Genomic DNA, 24,134 nt, shown 5'->3' with positions numbered 1-24,134 from the left:
CATTGCAGACAAGATTCTTTACCATATGAGCCTCTAGGGAAACCCATACTGAATGCTAGGATTCTATTAAAAATGAAACTTTTCTTCAGAGAAAGACTTCCAGTCATGCTTTAAAAATACTATATCTTCTATTTCAACAGAAAACTTGCCTTTTGAGGTTTCAATTTTTTATTCTGGACTATCAACACAGCTTTTAACATGAAAATCTCAGCAGAGGAAGCAGAATAGAGGAGCTCTTCAAATCCAGAACTAGACTAGATCAGTTGATCAGGGATATAGGTCTGCCAAGGTAGGTGGTGAAGAGAGTAAAGCAATCTTTTTATAAGTCAAATATAGAGACTGTCTAAAAAGTGCTCACAAATCACGGTATGCAAAGACACGTCTGTGGAATCTGTACTCAGATAACTGAAATACTGAGGAGCTGGACCCTCATGGAATGCATTCACTTTTCTCCCACCCACTGACTTCTAACCTTCTCTGTTGGGGTCTTTCTTCCTCACATCTTGATGGGACTTCAAGCTGACCCCTTCCTTTTCCAGTCAGTCAGGTTTCAAGGGCGTCTCATTTTCAGGTAAACAGTCCAGCTGGTCTAACCCAGCACTTCAATCTCTCATGCATTTCGAATTGCCCCTCCTGCCTGCCCCGGGGCTCAAATACCTGCATTAAGGAAGGGAGAAGAGTATGGACCATTTCTTATTCACCCTCTCAAACTCTCTCCCCTGCTGATACTGCTGCTCTTAATTCCTCAGAGGGCTTCCGCCACCTGCAATGTGGGAGACGTGGGTTCGGTCCCTGGATTGGGAAGATCCCTTGGAGAAAGGAACAGCAACCCAATCCAGTATTCTGGCCTGGAAAATTCCATGGACAGAGGAGTCTGGCAGGCTACAGTCCATGGACTTGCCAAGAGTCAGATAGGACTGAGCTTCTTTCACTTCACTTAACTCCGCAGAACCAGGTAAGGGCAGGGGCAGAGCCTTACCGCCCAGCACTGTAGCAGTGTGGTTGCGAGCCCTCCACATGGCAAATCTTGGCCTTTTCTTTCACTCATCCTTTCCTCTAGTTGACAGCTCCCAGAGGAGACTATTATCTCCCAGCTGGCCACTCATGACCCCTTCAGCTCCTGTGTGACAGCTGACCCTTTAGTCTTCTTCTGCTGGGTTGTCTAGTCCCTGAGGGCAGCCACCTTGGGTGGGTCCTTTCAAGGCAAACAGAGCCTGGCTTCCACCTGAGGTGGCCCCCTGAGCCATAGATGAAGGATGACGTCCACCCTCTCCCACCACAGGATTCAGTGTTATTTACTGTCCCACCACCCTCCTTCTTCCCCCAAACCATTGGGTACAATTCCATCAATTTTTCCCCTTTGGACTTTCATAGGCCCTGTGACCTGCCGACTCTGGAGAACACTTGTCAAACTCTGCCCCAAATTTTTAAATCCATGGCAGTTTTGAGTTTCTATAGTAATGCAAGCAGCTAGTTTGGGGGTAAATGTGCAAGATTAATTCTCCCCTCCTGGCCAAAACCCTGGTATCTTCTACACTGTCTCCTACATTTAATTTGAGTAGGGGGAGGGGAAGAAATATTTTGGGCTCAGAGAAATCCTCTCTTACTAACCTTTCAGCACTGCTGTTGCCTTTTTATGTGTAGGTGAAGATGGTGATACACTGTGGATTGCAAAACTGGTTCCAACCTCGTAGCAAGTCCTGCTGATGACCTCACGTCTACTGTCCTCAGCTTTGAAGCCTGACAGTCAGGTCCATCCTACTTCACATCCTGCTGCAGAAGTAAGACAGCTGGCCACTTCTGTAAGGTGCTTAGAGGCATTTTGGTCACCCTAAGAGTAAGCAAATTAGCACCTCAAGATGACTTCCAACATACAATTTTAATATTTATAAACTGAAACTGTGCTTGCTGATTTTTCTAACCATAGAATGACTCCTAAAATTTCTTGAAAAGTAGGGGAAATTTTTTTCTTTCTTTTAGGCATATGGAAAAGTAAGGTAGGTATAATATAGAAAAGGCAATGAAGGACCCTTAGTTCTACAAATATACCAATCACGTAAAAATAAAGAGGTCTTAGCAAAAGTGTGAGCAGAGTGTGAGCTTCTAAAAGTAGTCTCCACCCCCTGCACCAATGCTGAGCCAAAGAAGAACTTGAATAAATAAATTCCATCTTTACTTCTGGAGAGGAAGAGAAGTATCATGAGAATGTACTATTAAATGCCTAGTGAAACTTCAAATTCAAAGAAACAGAAAAATATAAATCTCTCTCACATTACAGGGAGATTGATAGCTAGATGATCTCCTCTATTTTGACAGGTTGATATATAAGCTGTTCTTTCCATGTCATTCTTTTTTCCTTCTTACAGAGTCCGTGTGTGAATCATCACGCTCTGGGTGAATCATAAAACTATACAAGTGAACATGGATAATTACATGACTTTTAACTGGGAGGGAACAATGGCTTTAGTTCCCTGATGGAGCCATCTTACCCAGCCATAGATTTTCTCTCAATGTGCAGCCAAGAGTCATGCTTCCTTGGTCAGAGGGTCTGATTGTCTGATTTTGTGGAGGGTTTAGGCTCAGTGACCAATGAGACTCCAAAGGGCAGCAGATGCAGATTTCCCTGAATCCCGGTCCCAACCAAGGGGAGCAGCCCTTTCTCAGGGCTGGCAGTGCCCCAGGCCCCCCCATTGCCCCTGGCTCTCCACCCTCCATGGCCAGATCCCTGGGCCTGAGCCTGGATGGTGGCAGGAGGCCAAGGCATATAGAAACAAATTTTCCCCCTTTCCACTCTCACAGGACATCAAGTTGGCACAAAAAGTGCCAAAGTACAGGAGACTGGCTTAATAACTGGGATTTAGTCTCTTCCTTCAAAATAAAAATAACACGCCTTCAAATTGCAACACGTTCCCTTAACAATACCGCACAGATTATTTCTGGAATAGTGGTTCCAGCTGTGGCACCTTCCTCCCAAGTGTCTCACATGCATTAGCTCACTGGGACCTGACACCCAGGGGGCTGTTGTTGTTTAGTCACTAAGCTGTGTCCAACTCTTTGTGACCCCATGGACTCTAGCCCAGCAGGCTCCTCTGTCCATGGGATTTCCCAGGCAAGAATACTGGAGTGGGCTGCCATTTTCTTCTCCAGGGGATCTTCCTGACCCAGGGACTGACCCCACCAGCTCCTGCAGGCGGATTCTTTACCACTGACCCAGCAGAGAAGTTCCCCTCTCCCAGGAGTAGATGGCACTAACATTCTGAGCCCTCTTTTAAGCCATGAGTCACTCCATTGGTTGTGACTTTCTTTCAGTCACATAGCTAATTACTCTCAGCGTCACGACTTAAAGTCAGTTTCGTCACCCTTAGAATCCTACCACCTTAATTGAGAGGAACACTACATAGCACTTTTGAAAGAATGGTTTATTTTTTTTTGATTACATAAGTAATTTATATTCATCAAAAGAAAACTACAAAAAATAAGGGAAAAAGAAAGAAAATTGGAAAAACACTAGGAAGCACCAGGAAACAGAGAAAAATCACCCATATTGCCTGTCAGAAACGACGGCTGCTTTTAACATTTGGTTGTTTGTGTAATCTCATATGTCCGTTTTCCTTTAAAAATGGTTTCATATTGTGCATACTGGTTTCTTAGGAAGTTTCTTTCATTTTCTTCCCAATTATAAAGGTAATACACGCTGATTATAGAAAAACCAAAAATCACAATCATAAAGAACATCAAAACCATCCCATAATCCCACCCACCAAGAAGTAACCATTAAAAAGCAACTTCAGTGAATTTGACATTTAGAAAGCCCATAACCTTGCAACATGCCCCTAAGGCAAGAGTAAGATGTTTTTGGGAAAATGAAGGAACTAATACTTTGCCATTATCCTGATTTAGAAATGAGGCTGATTTGTCTAGAATGAATGCCTCTGCATTTCAGTCTCCTTGTTTGTATATATAAGAGTTTCCAATTAACTTCACAAGAATATCTTCAGGATCAATATTAAAACATTGGTTGAGAATTTTGAGTGTTCTGAAAGAAATCTACACTCTCCAGGCCATGAGCCACACTCATTCAGTTGGAGGTCCTCCTGCCGGGCCAGGCCACACAGAATTGGGGCCGCATGAAAATAGAATAAGGTGGTTTGGCTGGAGATCACCCTCCGGCTTTTTCTGGGCCAGAGAATGGAAGGAGCTGACAAAGCAGAGCAGGGTGTGTAAGATCACTGTTGCTCGTGTCAAAACCGTCCAAGTCCCGTCCATGTGCAGGTGCTAAAGACTCTGGGAGGGAGACAGCTCTCTTTTCCAGGGCATTTATATTGACTTTTTTCTGAAATTTTCTTTTTTGTTGCTATCTCTCTAAATCGCCTTGAAAATAGTCATCAGTATGGGGAACAGGGCAGCGTCTGACTTACATTTTTCTTAGGGATATGGCTGTGCTGACAAGAATTGAGTCGACACAGTGGCTTAACCAGTCAACTGGCGGCACTGAGATTGGAAGAGGAAAGTGTTTCGATGCTACAGAACAGGAAGTCTCAATGGGAACTTACAAGACAGGTGGATTTTTTATTATGGTTGCACAGAGGCCCCTAGAAGCAAGCACTCAGGTATGTGCTAGCTTGCTAAAATAAAACAGAACCAATCAAACTGATAAAAACCTTAATCATACTCCCGATGTGTACCAACCCACTGTTGTCTCGTGTTATTCCCAGGCCATGTGCTTCTCAAGGCCTGCTCCTTCTCCTGCACATCCTTGTGGATACAGCAAATGGCACCACTGTTTACTCAATTGTTCTCAGTCCAAATTCCTCAGCATCATTCTTGAACACTCCCCTATCCTCACTCCCCAAATCTAATTACCAAATCTTGCTGATTCCACTTTCTAAATATATCTCAATCCTCCACTTTTTTTCCATCCCCAGTTTGTCCAAGCAACAGTCATGTTACCTGGCCCACTGCTATCGACCCCTCACTGGGGTCCTATTTCCATTCTTGTCATCCCCCAGCCACAGCAATCCCTTGAAAACACAAATCTGACAGTGTTCCTCTTCTACCAAGAACCCGCTAATGTTTCCCCACAGTTCTTTTAATCAAAGAGAAATTTCCACGCAGTAAAATCACTCCATGGAGTATATGATTATGGAGATTTTCACAAACACAGACTGGTACAACCAGCACAGCATGCAAAATATAGAACAGTTCTTTTGAGTAATTACGAATAAAACTGTTATAAAAACTCACAGAGTCTTCTGTGTGAAAATAAGTTTTCATTTCACTTGGATGTGGTGTTTCTGGACTGTATGGTAAATGTATATTTATCTTCATGAGTAACTGTGAAGCTATTTTTCAAAGTGGCTGCACCCCTTGCATCCCTATGCTGGTGGGATAAAGTCCAGACTCCACATTAGGTCCTCAGAGTCCTCTACCCCTAGCTCCTGCCTGCCTCTCCATCTGCAGCTCTCTCTATTACAGCCCCCCTTTCCATGCTTTATCACCCAATCTCACTCAAACTTCTTTCATTATTGTGATAAACTCTTACTAATATCTAGGACTTCCTATATGCTCAGTCTTTTGCCCAAGATAACCATGCATCCATCTTTACCTGAAGAACTTTTTAATCTGACCAACTTGCTGGTTTAAACATCACCTCTGCCAAGAAGCTTTCCCTGAATCTCCATTAGGATCCCCCATGTATGGATATTTCCCTCATTCACTCAACAAAGGTTTGATGAATAATAACCAGGATCTAAGTTCTGTTCCAGGCACAGGGGAGAAATCAGTGAATAAAATAAATTTAAGTCCAGACTCTTTATGAAGCTGAGAGATTAGAACATCGGGTGACAGCCAGAGCTATAAAAACCTAAAGCAGAACATGTGGGGTTGCTATTTTAAGCAGGACAATCGGAGGACACCTCTGAGCAGAGGACATCTCTGGGAGGAGAAGTGTGAGTGAAATAAAGAAGGAGCTCTGAAAATAGCTGGGGAAAGATCATTCCAGGCAGAGTAAACAGCAAGGACCAAGATGTTAAGATAGGGACTTCCCTGGTGGTCCAATGGTTAAGACTCCATACTCCCAATGCAGGGGGCATGGGTTCCATTCCTGGTCTGGGAACTAAGATCCTGAGAGCTCCAAGACATAGCAAGGAAAAGAAAAAAAAATTTTTTTCTAAGTTAAGCAGACACATTACTTTGTCAACAAAGGTCCGTCTAGTGAAGGCTATGGTTTTTCCAGTAGTCATGTATGAATGTCAGAGTTGGACTATAAAGAAAGCTGAGTGCTGAAGAACTGATGCTTTTGAACTGTGGTGTTGGAGAAGACTCTTCAGAGTCCCTTGGACTGCAAGGAGATCCAACCAGTCCATCCTAAAGGAGATCAGTCCTGGGTGTTCATTGGAAGGATTGATGCTGAAGCTGAAACTCCAATATTTTGGCCACCTGATGCAAAGAGCTGATTCATTTGAAAAGACCCTGATGCTGGGAAAGATTGAGGGCAGGAGGAAAAGGGGACAACAGAGGATGAGATGGTTGGATGGCATCACTGACTCGATGGACATGGGTTTGGGTAGACTCCGGCAGTTGGTGATGGACAGGGAGGCCTGGCATGCTGTGGTTCATGGGGTCGTGAAGAGTTGGACATGACTGAGTGGCTGAACTGAACTGAAGACAGAAAAGAGGTTGGCATGGGAGGCTGACATGTTCGGGAAGCAGCCTGGAGACCCTTGATGGGAACCTAGAAAGGTAGGGAAGAGGCACGGAAGATGAGGCTGCATATCGGGGTGTTTGCATAACGCCCTCCACCCCATCAAAGCATCTGCCACGCTGCATTGTTACTCCCTCTGAAGTTGCCTTCTCCTCTCAACTGTGTGCTCTTTGAGGCCAGGAATGGTGTTTGCTCTGTTTATTACTTGTTGCAAGCTCTTACGCTGTGACTCCTGCATGGTAGGTTCTTTTTTTTTTTTTTTTGAAATATAGTTAGTTGGTTTACAATGTTGTGTTAATTTCTCCTATGCAGCAAGGTGACTCAGTTATACATAGATAAAGCTTTTTCCATTATGGTTTATCACAGGATAATTAATATAGTTCCCTGTGCTATATGGCAGAACTTTACTGTTTATCCATCCTGTATGTACTAGTTTGCTAATCCCAAACTCGTAATCCTTCCCTCCCCCACCCCCTCGCGTGGCAACCACAAGCCTGTTCTCTATGTCTGTGAGTCTTGTTCTGTTTTGTAGATATATTGATTTGTATCATATTTCAGATTCCACACATGAGTGGTAGGTTCTTAAAAAATATTCAAATGAATGAGTAGTTGGACTACTTCAGCGGCACAAAGACTCTTGACTGAATGACAAATTCTCGAGAAGATGGCATGAGCCCATATTACCAGCAGAGAAAAGGAGGCTCAGATTACTGAAATGACTTTCCCAGAGGCAGAGGTGAGTAACGTGGCTGGAATTCAGCTTCCTCGTGATTATAGCTCCCTCTCACAATATCTGCTCACAATATCTGTCTTTTCTGAACCAAGAAGTAACAAACTCTCATACTCAAACATTGTTCTGCCCATTCTAATTATGTCTGCTGACCTTGAATCTGAAAGAATATTCTGGACCATTCCTTAGAGGTAGCAGGTCTTTTGTGTTTTTTAAGCAGTCCAGGAGCTCGCAAATGTTTCTTTCTTTTTTTTTGACCTACAGAATGATTAAAAAAAACTGGGACACATGATCTTAAAAAAACAGTTGCTTGTTTATTTTGAAGAAGTCTAAAGCTGCGGCAGTGCTGGCTCTGTAATGTCTGTGGAAAAACCCATCAGACTGAGGAGTGACTGTCCCTTTATGCAGAGGCGCACCTCCACTTTGCCACAGCCCTCAATACTCCTTGGTGCCTTGTGTCTGGTCCATTTCAAAAGTTTCGGTTACTTGCCTGGAGGGTGACAAAATGTGGTTTCCTGCCCCATAGCACATGCTGCAAAGCTTCAACACTTTGGCCACCTGATATGAAGAGCCAACTCCTTGGAAAAAACTATGCTGGCAAAGATTGAGGATAGAAGGAGAAGGGGGCGGCAGAGGATGAGACAGCATTACTGACTCAATGGACATGAGTTTCAGCAAACTCTGGGAGATAATGGAGGACAGGGAAGCCTGGCATGCTGCAGTCCATGGGGTCGCAGAGAGTCGGACTTGACTGAGAGACTGAACGATAACAAAGCACAAGCTGTCGGGTCCCTCAGTGGAGGGGCTTTGAGAACCAGGGCCAGGCCTCTGCGTATTCTATTTCTCTTTCCAGCACATGTAGGTGGTTGAGTTCAGAATAGGATGACTAGGTAGAGTAGGCTAAAAATCGGGAAGTCAGAAAAGAAAGGTGATGCCCCCAAAGAGCTGCGTGCAGCAGAAGAGATTACGAGAAGGCTGCAGGGGAGCCCGCGTCCCTCCATCCAGCTCAGGGCACCGGCCTTTGGGTCTTACCTGTTGATAAGCCCACAGTGGTTTACAATGTCAGCCAACAGAGCCCCTGCTTCCCCCTTGACTATATAACTCAGTACTCCAGCTGCTGTACACTGTCTACATTACCGTTCTATCAAAGACATCAATGCATATCATGTAGTACCGACTCAAGTCATGGCCTGGCTTGGGAGAACTCCAGAAGAGAGCTGGAAGGAATTTTCCATGCCAAGTTATATAATCCAGGGTCTACCACAAATCCTGGCACACAGTTGCTGAATAAATACTTGTTCAAGATGAATGAACCTCGTGCGAGTTACTTTTCTTCCCACTTCATCTATAAAGCAAGGGGTTTTCATTTAGCTACTCTTTAAGATGTTGTAGAGCTCAGACATCCTGTAGTTCTATGGATTTCTAAGTAGTTACAGGCAAAGTGGAGGTCAGCAATAAATACCAGGGTCTCATCCATTTCCTGGGCAGAGTAGAACAGATTTTAATGATCGCAGAAAAAGAATCAAGAAGGCTCTGATTTTCCACTGCTGAGCTGAGATAATGCCATTAGTCACAACTGTGTTTCTCAGCCTTGGTGTCAGAGCACGTCGATCCAGAGTTTACACTCTGCATATGAGTGAAGTTTATTGGTTAAAAATGAATTCATCAGAAATTTGCCTCCAGGACTCGAGACATGTGGCTGAAATGGGTGTGATATACAGGTGAGGCCAGCCTGCACAGGCCGGCCAGGTGGCTGGGGCTGCCCAGCTGCTAGAATTTAAAGAGCCCTCCCAGGCCCCTTGCTGGATGATTTCCTTCTGTTAGCCTGCTTCAGTGCCTAAATCCCCACTATTGGTCATACCTCTGAGTTAAGGCCCTGAAAGATGGAGTCCAGATGCTCCAATATGCAATGAGGGATTTTAAATCCAAATATTTGCATTCATTACATTCATTACCACTTTGGAAGAGTAATTTTCTCCAACAGTTATGATGATATTTGCCATCTATTATTGAGCACTGATCCTGTCCCAAGCCCTTTACACATGCTGAATGCTTTTTATTTTCATCCACACAACCCCCTCTGTGACAAGTACTATATTTAGCCCTGTTTATAGGCTTGGCAAGAGCCAGAGGTCATACAAGCCTAAGTGGAGTCAAAACCAGATTCTAGATTTTTTTTCTCTCTCTCTCAGGATAGAACTGACACACAGTTCAGTGCACAATCTCAATGCACAGCTGGGTACATGTTTCCATATGCACACCCTTACACAACCATCACTCAGGCTGAGACAGAGAACATTTACAGCACCCCAGGAGGCTCTTCTCCTGGGGTGTCCCCTCACCCAGAGGGACACCTGGGCCTTCCCAGGCAACCCCTCCTAGTCAGTCCCTCAGCACCCTTCCTCTGCAAAGGATTCAGAACCTGGAAATCTACCTATTGGGCTACGTGAAGGGAGGTGGTGGCCCAGACACACTCACATGTAGGGGAAAAAATCCAAAAAAAAGAATATTGGGAGGGGGCAGGGTACTGAGGTAGCAGGAGGGAGCTGTCCCTGGGGAGAGGTGAGGGCTTGTCCCCAGGTGCCCGGGGACACCCAGCTACTGCCTGGTCGGCTGGGAAGCATCTCCAGAGCATGAGGACCTAAGCGTGCAGAGACTGTCGCAGGAGTGCCTGTCCTGCATATCAAGCAGTGCTGGTCTCTCCCACTGCCGGGAATCCCAGTCTCTAACAAGAACAGAATGCTGACAAGTGCAAAGGAGATGTGTTTGCTGGCACAGAGTCCATGGGGCGGGAAGACAGGCCAACGCAGGGCTCCCACAGGAAGTTTCAAACCCACTTTATAATTCTTAGTTTAGCTATCATCAACTCTTCCCAGATCCAAGGCTGTGTTTTCCCTTTGCCATGTTTAAATCTAGCTTCTCCCTCCTATTGTCTTTCTGTCTGTCCTACAGATCAGGATGCTAGTTTGGAATTGTATAACCTCCTCGGGCTTCTGCACAGCCCTGATAGCATCCTCTATGAGACAGCTCTTCTGCCAGCTGTCAAGTGTTGACCGGCAGCTTGTATTTGATTATTCTTATCAGTTCTTCTTTAATGATGCATCACCCTATCTCCAGATCTGAAGTCCTAAATAATTGGCAGGCATTAGAAGACACACCTCAGGGAAACCTGGTAACTTAAACTGCAGGGCAATTGAAGATAAAGAGCTGTATATGTAGGTTTTTGCTGATGGAAAATGAATGACATTTTGCAAAAGATGGAAGGGTGAAGAAAGAGGGAAGGCAAGGTGGTGGAAAGGAGAATGAAGAGGTAGGTAGGTAGGAGAGGGGGAGAGGGAGAAGGGAGAAGAACAAAATAAAATAAAGAGCATGAGAGGGAGAAGGATGAAGGCGATAGTGAGAAGGTGTGGAGGGGGGAGACGAATTGAGAACAAGTGGAGCAGGGAGATGGCAGATGTGGTTCAGACTTTCAGAAGATAGGAGAGGAGTCTGTAAACTCCTCTTCTTATTTTTGTTACTTGTTTACAATACCTGAGTAGCTGATCACTACCAGGCATCTAAGCCAGTGGATGCTTACAGAAAACTAGATGCCAAACATTGCAAATATTAAATAGTCTGCCCTGTGATGTCCCTAAATGCACTCACACTTAACAGATAATGGGGTCATTATGTAGATAGATCAGGAAATACATTTGGCCCTTGTCAGTCACGTCCCATTTTACATAGCTGCTGCTGCTGCTGCTGCTAAGTCACTTCAGTCGTGTCCGACTCTGTGCGACCCCATAGACGGCAGCCCATAAGGCTCCCCCATCCCTAGAATTCTCCAGGCAAGAACACTGGAGTGGGTTGCCATTTCATAGCTGAGAGATTATAAAAGATGGGAGAGAGAGAGGCAAATAGAAACAGTAGGGCTGCGTACTCTCTTCTTTACAAATTCAGTTGGAGAGATTTCTTCAGCTCTAACCAACCATGCTACAACTGGACATGCTGCGTTTCCAGAACATTCCATTAAAGGAATCTGGGAAGAATATAATGCATCTTGAATATTTTTCTATTTAAGCCATTTAAAATTTTTGTAGTCATGTTTATTGGGAGTAAAGTGCTATTTGCTCAGTCATGCCCAACTCTTTGCAATCCCATGGACTGTAGCCCCCTAAGTTCCTCTATCCATGAAATTTTCCCGGCAAGGATACTGGAGTGGGTAGCCATTCCCTTCTCCAGGGGATCTTCCTGACCCAGGAATCGAACCCCAGTCTGCCACATTATGGGCAGATTCTTTACTGTCGGAGGCACCAGGGAAGCCCTATAGGGAGTAAGTAAAAGTGAAAGTCGCTCATGTCCAGCTCTTTGCGACCCCATGGACTATGCAGTCCTTGAAATTCTCCAGGCAAGAATACTGGAGTGGGTAGCCTTTCCCTTCTCCAGGGTATCTTCCCAACCCAGGAATCAAACCAGGGTCTCCTGCACAGGAGGCGGATTCTTTGCCAGCTGAGCTAGCAGGGAAGTCCCAGAAGGGAGTAAACCCTCTTGTTAAAACTGAGCTCCCCAGAATGGTGAATCCCTCCCCTTCTCCTCCATGAATTCTACAGGACCCAACTTTTCTTGCATGAGTTTGTTTCCGAAGTTATAGAAGGCCTCAGAGATCTGCTAAATGGTGGGTCTGTTTGGTTGTTTTGGGGGCAACAAAACATTTTACATTTTATCATTCATTTACCATTCAATAATGTCCCCTGCTAGTTAAAAGACTCCTACAGTTGAGGAAGTTAAAATTCTGCCATAAAGAAATTCATTTTGAAGCATATAAAAATAATGGTTCAAATGTATAATGATACTCTACTTGCATTTTTCCTATGTGTGTAAGTATAGTGCTGATATCATATAAAAAATAAAATTCTGAATCTAGTTATCTAAATTTAAATCTTAGAAAACCTGTTTAAGGAAGGCATCTTAGTGAACTAGAAACACTATAAACTACATGCCTTTATAGTTTCAGTACTTCCTTATCTACTGAATGAGTATTATTTTTTGGGTAATTCATATATTTATTTATTCATTATTCCCTCCAGAAATATTTTGTTGAACTTAGTATGTGCCAGAGTGTACTAATACCTGAAGATGTGGCGAGGAAAGGCTCATTCCATACTTCCATACTGATGCACAGAAATGATGAGAGATAATCGACGGCTATTGGTATTTATTTCATGTATTTATTTATTTTTTTAATGATTTTTTGGCTACCCTAGGCTAGGTCTTTACTGCACTCGGGCTTTCTCTAGTTGTGGCGGGTGGGGGCTAGTCTTCGTTGCGGTGCTGGAGCTTCTAATTGCAGTGGCTTCTCTTGTTGCAGAGCTCAGGCTCCAGGGCGCACGGGTTCAGTAGTTGTGACGCATGGGCTTGGCTGCTCAGCAGCAGGTGGATCTTCTCAGACCAGGGATCTAACGTGTGTCCCCTGCATTGGCAGGCTGATTCTTACCCACTGCGCCACCAGATGACTTCCTTATGGAGTCATCCATACTTCCTCATAAAATGTAACTAACTGTACCTAATTATTTCAAAACTTACTTATGTAATATCGGCCTCTTCACATTAAACTATTAACCCTACAAGAGAAATGACTGTGCTATCATTCACCTTTCTCTCTCCCATCACTAACCCAAAACTTGACACATGGTATTGACTCAGTGGGCTTCTCTAGTGGCTCAGTGGTAAAGAAACCATCCGCAAATGCAGGATAATCGTGTTTGATCACTGGGTCATGAGGATCCCCTGGAGGAGGAAATGGCCACCCACTCCAGTTAGTCTTGCCAGGAAATCCCAGGGACAGAGAAGACTGGAGAACTACAGTCCGTGGGGCCGCAGAAGAGTCAGACACGACTTAGCGACTAAAGAGCATTTACTCAGCAAATAGTCCTCCAATGTATGCATTTATCATAAGGTAACATTTGGGTTTCCCTGGTGGCTCAGAGGTTGAAGTGTCTGCCCGAAATGCGGGAGGCCTGGGTTCGATCCCTGGGTTGGGAAGATCCCCTGGAGAAGGAAATGACAACCCACTCCAGTATTCTTGCCTGGAGAATCCCACGGACGGAGGAGCCTGGTGGGCTACAGTCCACGGGGTCGCAAAGAGTCAGACACGACTGAGCAAGTGACTTAACAACATTTAAACAGCACTTAAATCCATTATCTCATCTAATCTTGATAACAACCCTGTGAGGTAGGTCCTCTTCTCCCATTTTACAGTTAGGGAAATTGAGAAAAAGAGAAGTGAAGAGACTCGCCACAGGTCACACAGCATAACTGAAATTCAAATCCAGGCAGTGCTCTGGTGCTAGAATCTGTGTATTTATCCACTATACTCTATTGTCTATGAATGGTCAGTGAATAATGAATTCACAAATGAATAAATGAATTTAAGTAGTTTACAGGCTCTGGACTATAGGATCACTAATTGTGATAGGAAGATGTTGGACTTTTCCACCCGAAGTTTAGTACAAGGTCTTTTAACAGTTATCAGAGTATCATCAAGCACCCTCCATTTGTTACTGAAAATGTGCTATCTGCTGATCAGGAATGCCTGAGACTAGTGGCCTGTGTACACTCCGCTATGCTTTGCACTTTTCTTCCCTCCACTTGAGTTGTGTCATTCCCAAACCTGTTTGTTCCTTTTGTACTCACTCTAAGCACATAATTGAATTAAAAATTATGTAAATGCATAGAATATAACTGGAAAAAGAAGTAAAGCTGTTGTTTCTATGAAAACTATCCTGATGTAGATATGCAAGGATGAGTCCTATCTGTATGTCAATTTTTTTAAATAAACAGTGAATTTATTTTCACTATTTCAGCATTTTATTTTAATGCTGAAAAGGCAAGTTAAAAGTTTTGGAAATATTTTTTAAATGCAAGAAGTTTCATTTGAAAGTTGCTTCCAAATAATGTGTAGAAGAGGCGAGGAAGATGGTACAAGAATTCTAAAACATCCTGAAGGACTTTTCACTCAGATGCCTTTGCCTGTGGCTTTCAGGTCAGTTCAGTGGCTCAGTTGCATCCGACTGTTTGCGACCCCATGGACTGCAGCATGCCAGGCCTCCCTGTCCATCACCGACTCCCAGAGCTTGCCCAAACTTATGTCCTGAGACTAGTGGCCTGTATGCTGTTTGCTATGCTTTTGCGTTTCTGTTGCCTCCATTTGAGTTGTATCATTCCCAAACCTGTTTGTGCCTTTTGTACTTACTCTAAGTACATAATCGAATTAAAAATCAAGTTGGTGATGCCATCCAACCATCTCATCCTCTGTCGTCCCCTTCTCCTCCTGCCTTCAATCTTTCCCAGCATCAGGGTCTTTTCCAATGAGTCAGCTCTTCACATCAGGTGGCCAAAGTTTTGGAGCTTCAGCTTCAGCATCAGTCCTTCCAATGAATATTCAGGACTGATTTTCTTTAGGAATGACTGGTTTGATCTTCTTGCTGTCCAAGGGACTCTCAAGAGTCTTCTCCAACACCACAGTTCAAAAGCATTAATTCTTCAGCACTCAGCTTTCTTTATGGTCCAACTCTCGCGCCCATTCATGACCACTGCAAAAACCATACATAGATTTGATTAGAAGGACCTTTTCAGTAAAGTAATGTCTCTGCTTTTTAATATGCTTTGTGGGTTTGTCACTGCTTTTCTTCCAAGGAGCAAGCATCTTTTGATTTCATGGCTGAAGTCACCATCTGCAGTGATTTTGAAACCCAAGAAAGCCTATGGCTTTAGATTCTCACATAGAGAAAGCACTCAGGGACATTAGGCTGTAAGGAATCTCAGTCAAGAAACCCATTTTCCTAGATATCCATGCAGACTGACTTTAAAAAGTAAGGGAATGAATGTGCATTTATACATTTTAAGATAAAATGAAGTACTTTGAAATGTGTCCCATAGGGTTAATAGAAGCTTGTGCCTTCATAGAAGTCCTTGAGTGTACCTTACCAAACATCAGATAAGGGAGTGGCTTATTAAAAACCCCTCTGTTTTTTTTTTTTCTCCCTGTATTTTAGCTTTAAGTTTTTTTAAATTTATGTATTTTAATTGGAGGCTAATTACTTTACAATATTGTAGTGGTTTTGCCATACATTGACATGAATCAGCCATGGGTGTACATGTGTTCCCCATCCTGAAACCCCTCTCCCACCTCCCTCCCCATCCCATCCCTCAGGGTCATCCCGGTGCACCAGCCCTGAGCACCCTGTCTCATGCATCGAACCTGGACTGGCGATCTGTTTCACATATGATAATATACATGTTTCAATGCTATTGTCTCAAATCATCCCACCCTCGCCTTCTCCCACAGAGTCCAAAAGACTATTCTTTACATCTGTGTCTCTTTTGCTGTCTCACATATAGGTTTATCATTACCATCTTTCTAAATTCCATATATATGCGTTAGTATACTGTATTGGTGCTTTTATTTTTGGCTTACTTCACTCTGGATAATAGGCTCCAGTTTCATCCACCTCATTAGAACTGATTCAAATGTATTCTTTTTAATGGCTGAGTAATACTCTATTGTGTATAGGTACCACAGCTTTCTTATCCATTCGTCTACTGATGGACATCTAGGTTGCTTCCATGTCCGGGATATTATAAACAGTGCTGCGATGAACATTGGGGTACACGTGTTTCTTTCAATTCTGGTTTCCTCGGTGTGTATGCCCAGCAGTGGGATTGCTGGGTTATAAGGCAGTTCTATTTCCAGATTCTTAAGGAATCTCCACACTGTTCTCCATAGTGGCTGTACTAGTTTGCATTCCCACCAACAGTGTAAGAGGGTTCCCTTTTCTCCACACCCTCTCCAGCATTTATTATTTGTAGATTTTTGAATCGCAGCCATTCTGACTGGCGTAAGATGGTACCTCATTGTGGTTTTGACTTGCATTTCTCTGATAATGAGTGATGTTGAGCATCTTTTCATGTGTTTGTCAGCCATCTGTATGTCTTCTTTGGAGAAATGTCTGTTTAGTTCTTTGGTCCATTTTTTGATTGGGTCGTTTATTTTTCTGGAATTGAGCTGTAAGAGTTGCTTGTATATTTTTGAGATTAATTCTTTGCCCATTGCTTCATTTGCTATTATTTTCTCCCATTCTGAAGGCTGTCTTTTCACCTTGCTTATAGTTAAAAACCCCTCTGTTTTTAACATGCCTTTGCTAATTGAGCTAGTTGGGTTTTTTTTTCTTCTTCTTCTTCTTCTTTCTTTAATTGCATATCCTCCAAGCTTCATGTAACCTAGGTAATCTATAACCAGATTTATTAACCACCCCTATAGATAAAGTCTTCCACATATGGGTCTCTACAGTAATGGGGGTGTGCGGTGGGCAGGGGCTTGTTTTTCAGAAACTGAAGTCAGCTCCTGCCCAGTTCAAACAGGTCAAAACTGGTTGGGTCCACCGACTCCAAAGCTAGGACTGCCCCAGTGGCTGATGGGTGACCTTTTAATGTCAAAGGGATTAAAAACTCCATCTTCAGGTCATGCTGCGCACCTCCATTTTTGAACATGCATCCCATGAAGACATGCAGAACAATGGTTCACCTTTTCCCCACCTCCAGTCCCCTTTCTTGCCTAAGACCCCCTGGCTCATTAATCCCATAAGCATATCAAACCCCTCACCTCTGGGGAGGCAGATCTGAGTCTTGCCCTCCTGCCTTCTAGACTGACTGCCTTGAGGATAAACTCTTGGTTACAAACCTGGTCTTGTCAGCTTTTGGTTTGCCTGGTTCACTAACAACTTTAGGCATGTATGTATCCTTCTCTAGGATTCCCCTATTCAATCAACATCTGAGTAGGTGCACATGGATTCCAAGAAACTTCTTCAAAATCGTGTGTTTCATCCTGAAGTGTACATGGAATTTGCATCCCATTCTGTGGTAGATATTAATACTGCTCATAAAATATTTCCAGTTCTTCTGGACACATAGTAGGATTGCACTATCCTGCCCCTCTTTGAAGATGAGTGGGGCTCTCTAACATGCTTTGGCCAGTGAGGTGTGTGTGGGCATGACAGGGGTTTCCAGATGGCTGTGTGTGTGTTGGAGGGGGTTCTCACTCATGTCCGACTCTTTGCGACCCCATGGACTGTAGTTTGCCAGGCTCCTCCGTCCATGGAATTCTCCAGGCAAGAATAATGGAGTGGGTTGTCTTTCCTTTCTCCAGGGGATCTTCCCAACCCAGGGATCAAACCCACAGCTCCTGAGCATCTCCTGCATTGCAGACCGATTCTTTACCACTGAGCCACGGGGAAAGCCCTCTAGATGACTGTGTTAATACCTAATCATGATGTGCTATAGTTGTCTTTTCCTCCCCTAAGACAACAGGCAAAGTTCTACAGAGATGCTACAATGAAAACATGAAACATAGGCCCCAGCTAACTGTCATGGATGTGTTCTGTGAATGAGAAATAAGCTTTTTTGCTTTAAGTCACCAAGATTGGAAATTGTTTGTTATCACAGCATAATCTGATCTATCTTGAGTAATACATATTCCATGATGCATCTGTATTCATTTAAATTTGTTAATAACCCCCCTCCAAATCTGAAGATACACTGAGCACCGCAGAGAGACATACCACATTGATTTAGTGACTTTGTAGGCTGTCTCCGCTCTTTTCCCACATGAAAAGCATACAATCAGAGCCTTTAGGATCCCTTCAAATGCTGATATTAAGTCATGCTGTGTATGAGGAGAGAACAGGCACCCTATGAATGTTGTGCCTATGTCGCTTAACTAAACCAAATAAAATTAATTTGATTGGAGAGCTGTTATATCTGATTGTGGAGCAATTGATTAGATTTCCATAGAGTCAATCTGATTTCATTGTTATTGTTCCAGTTGTCTTAAATGAGGGAATTGGATTGCACAGTGATCCAACTGATTTGTTTTGGCAATTGGCCTGCCAAATGTTGGCCATGTAGCCAGCACCACTGTTTGACCCTGGGACAGGATGTGTAATTAATTCACTTGAATGTTGAATTCAAGCATTTTTTTCCTACAAGCTGCTATGTGTCAAGCACTGTCATATACTGAAAAATATTCATCAGCTGTAAATATTTAAAATGTACAATCGCCCCTGAATACACGCCACACCAAAAGGTCTAAACATTCTACGATGCTGTAAACTTTGACTGGGTCAGGCTTCAATTTTAAACTCTTTGTAGGCCTTTTTCCCTGTAGGGCTTCATTCCAACATTGCATAAGGATCAAAAATGGATTGTTCCTGCCCCTTAAAAACAACTGATTCGAATTCCATTGATTTAAAAGGAAACTACTTATGCAATGTTGGAAGAATAGACTCGAGGCTTCAGGGGACCAGTGACTTGTCTATGCACCCAAACAATGCCTGAGTTTGTTGTTAACAATATTTGATGACTACATGAATGAATAATTAACTAATGATTGAGGAGTCCCAATATTTCTTTATTTCAGTTATTTTTCAGTGAAGCAACGTAACTTCTGAACATGTGAAGCAATGGAACTTCATGATTAAGTGCTTTGGCTTCGCAGTTGGTCGAGTCTGAATTTGATTTCTGATTTTGCCGTAGTTGCAAATTGCATTTTCCAAAGATGGTCAAAATAATACCTCCCACTCCACATAGTCTTTTGCAATATGAACTTGACACTCCCTCATAATGAGGTAGCCAATGTCTCCACTCTGTTGAATCTGTGTGAACCTTAGGACTGGTTTGAGCAATATAATTCAGCAGAAGCGATGATGCACCAGCTACAGACGTAACCCTTAACTGGCTTGGCAGCTTCTGTTTCCTGACTGTTGGAAGCCAGCCACCATATAAAAAGCACAATCCTTTGAAACATCAAGGTTCTGATTGAATTCTTGCATAGATAATGAAAACACAGAGAAGGAATACCTTTTGGGAGAGAACTGGATGGATTCATTATCAAGCATGTTGAATATGCCTTGCCTTTGGAACTCATCATTTTAGTAGGGAGTTGGCTATATGGGTTTGAAACTCAAAAGAGAGATATAAGCTGGAAATATAAATTTGGGAGTCAACAGCAAATAGATGGTAACTGAAAACGTGAACACAACTGAGAGTATCTTTTTATAAAAGCATATAGGATGAGAAAAGTAAGTGGTCCTGGGGCATAAATATGAGGAATAGAATTATGTAAAAAAAGGGCAGGGAAAGAACAACTGAAAAGAGATGAGGAACAGAGGTACAGAGGGTAGGTGGAAACCCAGGAGACTTCTGTGCCACTGATACTGGGAGGGGACTTCAAGCAAGAAGGTGTAGGGATGTCCCTGGTCATCCAGGGACTAAGACTCTGCACTCCCAATGCAGGAGGTTCCATCTCTGGTCAGGAGGTAAGATCTCACGTGCCTTGGGACGACTAAGCCCACACACCACAACCACAGAGCCAATGCCACACAGCTAGAGAAGAAGCCCGTGCACTGCAATTACAGATCCTGAGTGCCGCAATTAAGACCTGACTCAGCCAAATCAATAAATTAACTAAAGTATGTATTTTTTGGAAAAAGTCTTTCTTCTTTAAAAAAAAAAAATAGTATGGAGGAAGTTACTTGGTGGTTTAGTCATTAGGATTTGGTGCTTTCACTTCTGTGGCCTGGGTCCAACCCCTAGTAAGAGAATTAAGATCCTACAAGCTGTGAGGTATGGCCAATAAACGAATAGATTAAAAAAAAACAAAACAGTATGGATTTAATGTAACAACAAATGGTACCAAATTGAAAGTCCAAAGACTGACTCCTCATCATCAGGCTTTCCGATGTCATGTACCACATGAAGAGGCTCTGAAGCATCATCTGTATTCAGTCCAAGTAATCAGACTCAGTTAAGTCGTGAACCACATCAGTTTGCATGAGTCAACTCTTTCTGCTGCTGCTGCTAAGTCGCTTCAGTTGTGTCCGACTCTGTGCGACCCCATAGACGGCAGCCCACCAGGCTCCCCTGTCCCTGGGATTCTCCAGGCAAGAACACTGGAGTGGGTTGCCATTTCCTTCTCCAATGCATGAAAGTGAAAAGTGAAAGGGAAGTCGCTCAGTTGTGTCCGACCATCGCGACCCCATGGACTGCAGCCTACCAGGCTCCTCTGTCCATGGGATTTTCCAGGCAAGAGTACTGGAGTGGGGTGCCATTGCCTTCTCTGACTCTTTCTGCAAGGAGAGCTAAATATGGAGAAGCAAAGTGGGGAGAAGGAACATTTGAAGGGCAAGCCTGCAGAAACCAGCTCCAGCGATGTTCAACAGGGCTTTGGGCTGTGAAGATGCTAAAGCAACAGATAGACTAGTGAGAAAAGAGCAGACAGACTCAGGCTGGCTTCTGCAGGGCCTCCAAGAACTCCCACAGACAGCTGAGATGGTACTAAATTCAGCAGACAGTGATCGGTGCATGAAGCTGAGGGATTGTGCTTATTTGTAAGGTGCATAAGTGATTTCTGACTAATTCAAGATTTTTCAGCTACTGTAACTGGTGACAATTTCCAAAAGAGATCCAGAATTTACAAGGTCTTCCCAGTTAATATCTCTCTTCCACAACTTTCTTCCGAGAGAGAAAAAGGAATTAATGATCTCGCTTCTCCTTGGGCTAAATCGTGGCAAGGCAAGGTTGAAGAATTTCCCAAAGTCCTAAGCAGCAGCAATCTTAAGACTTCCATGAATTGCTAAATAATTCAGAGATGACCTCCCCGATACATAAGTCATCTACAGTTTTTAAAGGACTCTCCTATTTCATGTTTGTGATAACCCTGGAAGGAAAACAAGGCAAGTCACTTCCATTTTACAGATGAGGAAACTCAGATACTAGGGAGTTTGACTTAACCACTTCCTATCACTAAAAGCAGCAGAGCAAAAGTAGAATTTTCATTTTTTCTCTCCTGGTCTTCCGGTGAATTCTGTGGTTGAGATGAAGCACAATGTAACTTGATCTTCCAAAAATGGGGCTTGCACAATTACTGTGCCTGCAAAGTTCATGGAAAATAACCAAAAAAACACATTCTGGGATAGCCTGGGACCTCAAGGTCAAGAGAAATATTCAGTGCTGTTTTAACCAAGTTGTTTGACAGCTAATTTGAGTTGCTGAGAACATGATGATATGTAAATATCATACTGCGGTTTGATTATTAGCATTGATTATTAACAAATATTTCTTTGTAAACCAAGTTTTCCCTGTCTGGTATGAGGGTGGCCTGGGGGCTCAAGAGAGTGTTCCTAAGAAAATGGCCAATGTGTTTCCTTTCTGTGTGTCCCCTTGAAACTAACAAGACCTCCTTTTCGAAACTGAAATACAATTCAACACAACTATGAAGAACGTGAAGTTGTTTTTCACTGCTTTCCCCCTTGCCTTTATCAGAGACCAGAGTTTTGGCATCTTTATTGTGTCATTAATTTTAGTTATGTTCTAAACACAGAGTATGGAGGTCTTCAAGGCTATGATGACTGACAGTATTTAGACATGTCCAACTAAGTTTCTTTTGTTTGGAGAATCTTGGAAAGATAAATAAATCACTGAAACTTTCATTATGAAAACCACCACTTGGCCATGGTGGTGCTTCTCCTGGGAAAGTGATGAAGATTTATGGTGGGATGGAGGGGACAGCCAGGAAAGCAGTCCCTGCCAGGAGCTGAATCCCATCGTGGACTGAATTGACTGAAGCATCCAGCTGAACTCCAAGCATGCCCCTGTTCTCTGTCTCCTCTGACCTGCCCCCCTTGGCAGTTTTTTTTTCTTTCTTAGTAAAGTTGTGACCTAAAGATACTTCCTTCACTTTTGTAATCAGTACTGGATGGTGGTGAGGAGGCAGTGGCCAAAGGCAGTCAATTGATAATGCTTTGGCCAACACACTCAAATCCTGCTGTTTGATCCTCAGGGCCTCCCACTACCCTGTCTGCCCTGAAAGTAACTGTCTTCCCTGGTGGCCTAGTGGTTAAGACTCCATGGTCCCAATGCAGGCCACCCCGGTTTAATCCATGATCAGGGAACTAGATCCCATATGCCTCAACTAAAGATTCTGCATGCCACAGCTAAGATCTGGCACAGCCAAAAAAAAGTAGCGCCTGTCTTCTCCCAGGACTCCTTTGTACCCCAGGTATAGCCTTAAGATGAATGAAACTGAAAGGGGTTTTCTTTTTCTTTAGGAATTCCCACCTGGAGCAGGACCCAACCTTCCGTGTCCCTTGTTTCTGTTCCCTCCCTGGATTCCAAGGCCATCTGTGAACAATGCTTATGAAGATCTCAGAGGTCGCTGAGAAAATCAAAGAAATTTGCATGCAAACTAATTATTAAATGACATTTAGGAATTACTGTTAACTTTGCTTGTTAATGCCATGGTGGTTATCTAATTTTTTTAAATGTATGCAAGTTGGACATACACTTAGAGATGAAATGGCATAATGTCTGAATTTGCTTTTAAAATAAAGGAGGAAGGGGTAGGTCAGTCAGGATCCTATCAGGAGACAGAATCTATTCCACGTATTGTTAACAGAGAAAGAAGTATTAACCAGGTCACTGGAAGGCAAAAAGAGAACCTAAGATATCATTAACGTACCAATTGAAGGAAGTAGTTACTGCCCTAAGGCTGGGGAATAAAGGGAAGTGGTTGCACTTGGCAACCTAAGGCTTGACAAAAGGTCCCTACTCAGCTGGAACACAGACCTCTGAGAGGATCTCTAGTGTCTGAGCTCAAGGAGGGGCGCCAAAGTCACTCCCCATCTCCAAGTACTCTGGCAACTGGGGCTGATGCCTTTGAAGAGGGCAACAGGCTGGTTGTGTGAATGTTGGAGAAACTGCAACTAAATACCACTGTCAGTCTGGAAAGGGGCTACTGCCTCAGGAAACGGTGGTGATGTTGACAGGAAGCCAACAGGAAGAGGCAAGTCCCTTCCTCCTCCAATCTCAGTCTCCCTCCAACACTGTGGCCAACAGGGAGCCAACTGGTGAAGCAGAGATGAGGTTTGAAGAGTCCCAGATTCTCAACGAGGACATGAAAGGTGGGCCTGGAGCTGAGGTAACAGCCTAACAACTAGCATGAGGGAGACACATCAAAGGAGACAGGCAAACAGAGACTAATCATTGAGACTCAGTGGTGCATCCGTGAGGGTTGACATATTGTTCTCTATGCTTCTGTATATATTCAAAAATTTTCTATAATATAAATAATATAATGAAAAAAAAATCTGGAAGTTTCACTTTGAAAAAACCTTCTTTAGGCAGACTCACAAATATGAAGAACAGAGTTGTGGTTGCCAAGACAGAGGGGAGAGGGGAAGACATGGATTGGGAGTTTGGGATTAGCAAATGCAAGCTATTATACACATGTATAATTGAATCACTTTGCCGTACACCAGAAACTGTGTATACGCAGTTTATACCACATTGTAAATCAATTATACTTCAATAAAACAAAGAAAACTTAAACTGTTCATATTATTATCATTTTATGGAAAATATTGAAATAACTTTAATGAAAATTAAAAAAAATTAAAATCTATCTACAATTATGTCATCCCAAAAAAACCCCCAAATTTTCTGTTTTTTCAACAGCATTTTCAAGCAATTTCAAACAGCATTTTCAAGATGTGGTTTATTAAGAATCTCAAACCCCAGGGGTAACTGGCCTCCTCAGTACACTGAGAGTTTTGTTTTAACCATCCTCACCCTTTCTCTATCTATAGTCAATTTTCTACTTTAAGACAGAGT

General features: G+C 43.2%; 1 long non-coding RNA gene across 1 annotated transcript; it reads left to right on the top strand.

Moving 5' to 3' along the window:
* The first annotated feature begins 6,599 nt into the window (after positions 1 to 6,599).
* Positions 6,600 to 23,852, top strand: LOC113879154. The gene is made up of 4 exons (XR_003507217.1): positions 6,600 to 6,942; positions 7,262 to 7,439; positions 12,500 to 12,623; positions 22,574 to 23,852. It is a non-coding gene; the product is annotated as an uncharacterized LOC113879154 (long non-coding RNA).
* The last annotated feature ends 282 nt before the right edge of the window (positions 23,853 to 24,134 follow it).

Source organism: Bos indicus x Bos taurus, chromosome 20 (genome assembly GCF_003369695.1).
Source record: "Bos indicus x Bos taurus breed Angus x Brahman F1 hybrid chromosome 20, Bos_hybrid_MaternalHap_v2.0, whole genome shotgun sequence".
NCBI lineage: Eukaryota > Metazoa > Chordata > Mammalia > Artiodactyla > Bovidae > Bos > Bos indicus x Bos taurus.
The sequence above is the reverse complement of the archived record's forward strand: the minus strand, read 5'-3'. Positions and strand labels throughout refer to the sequence as shown.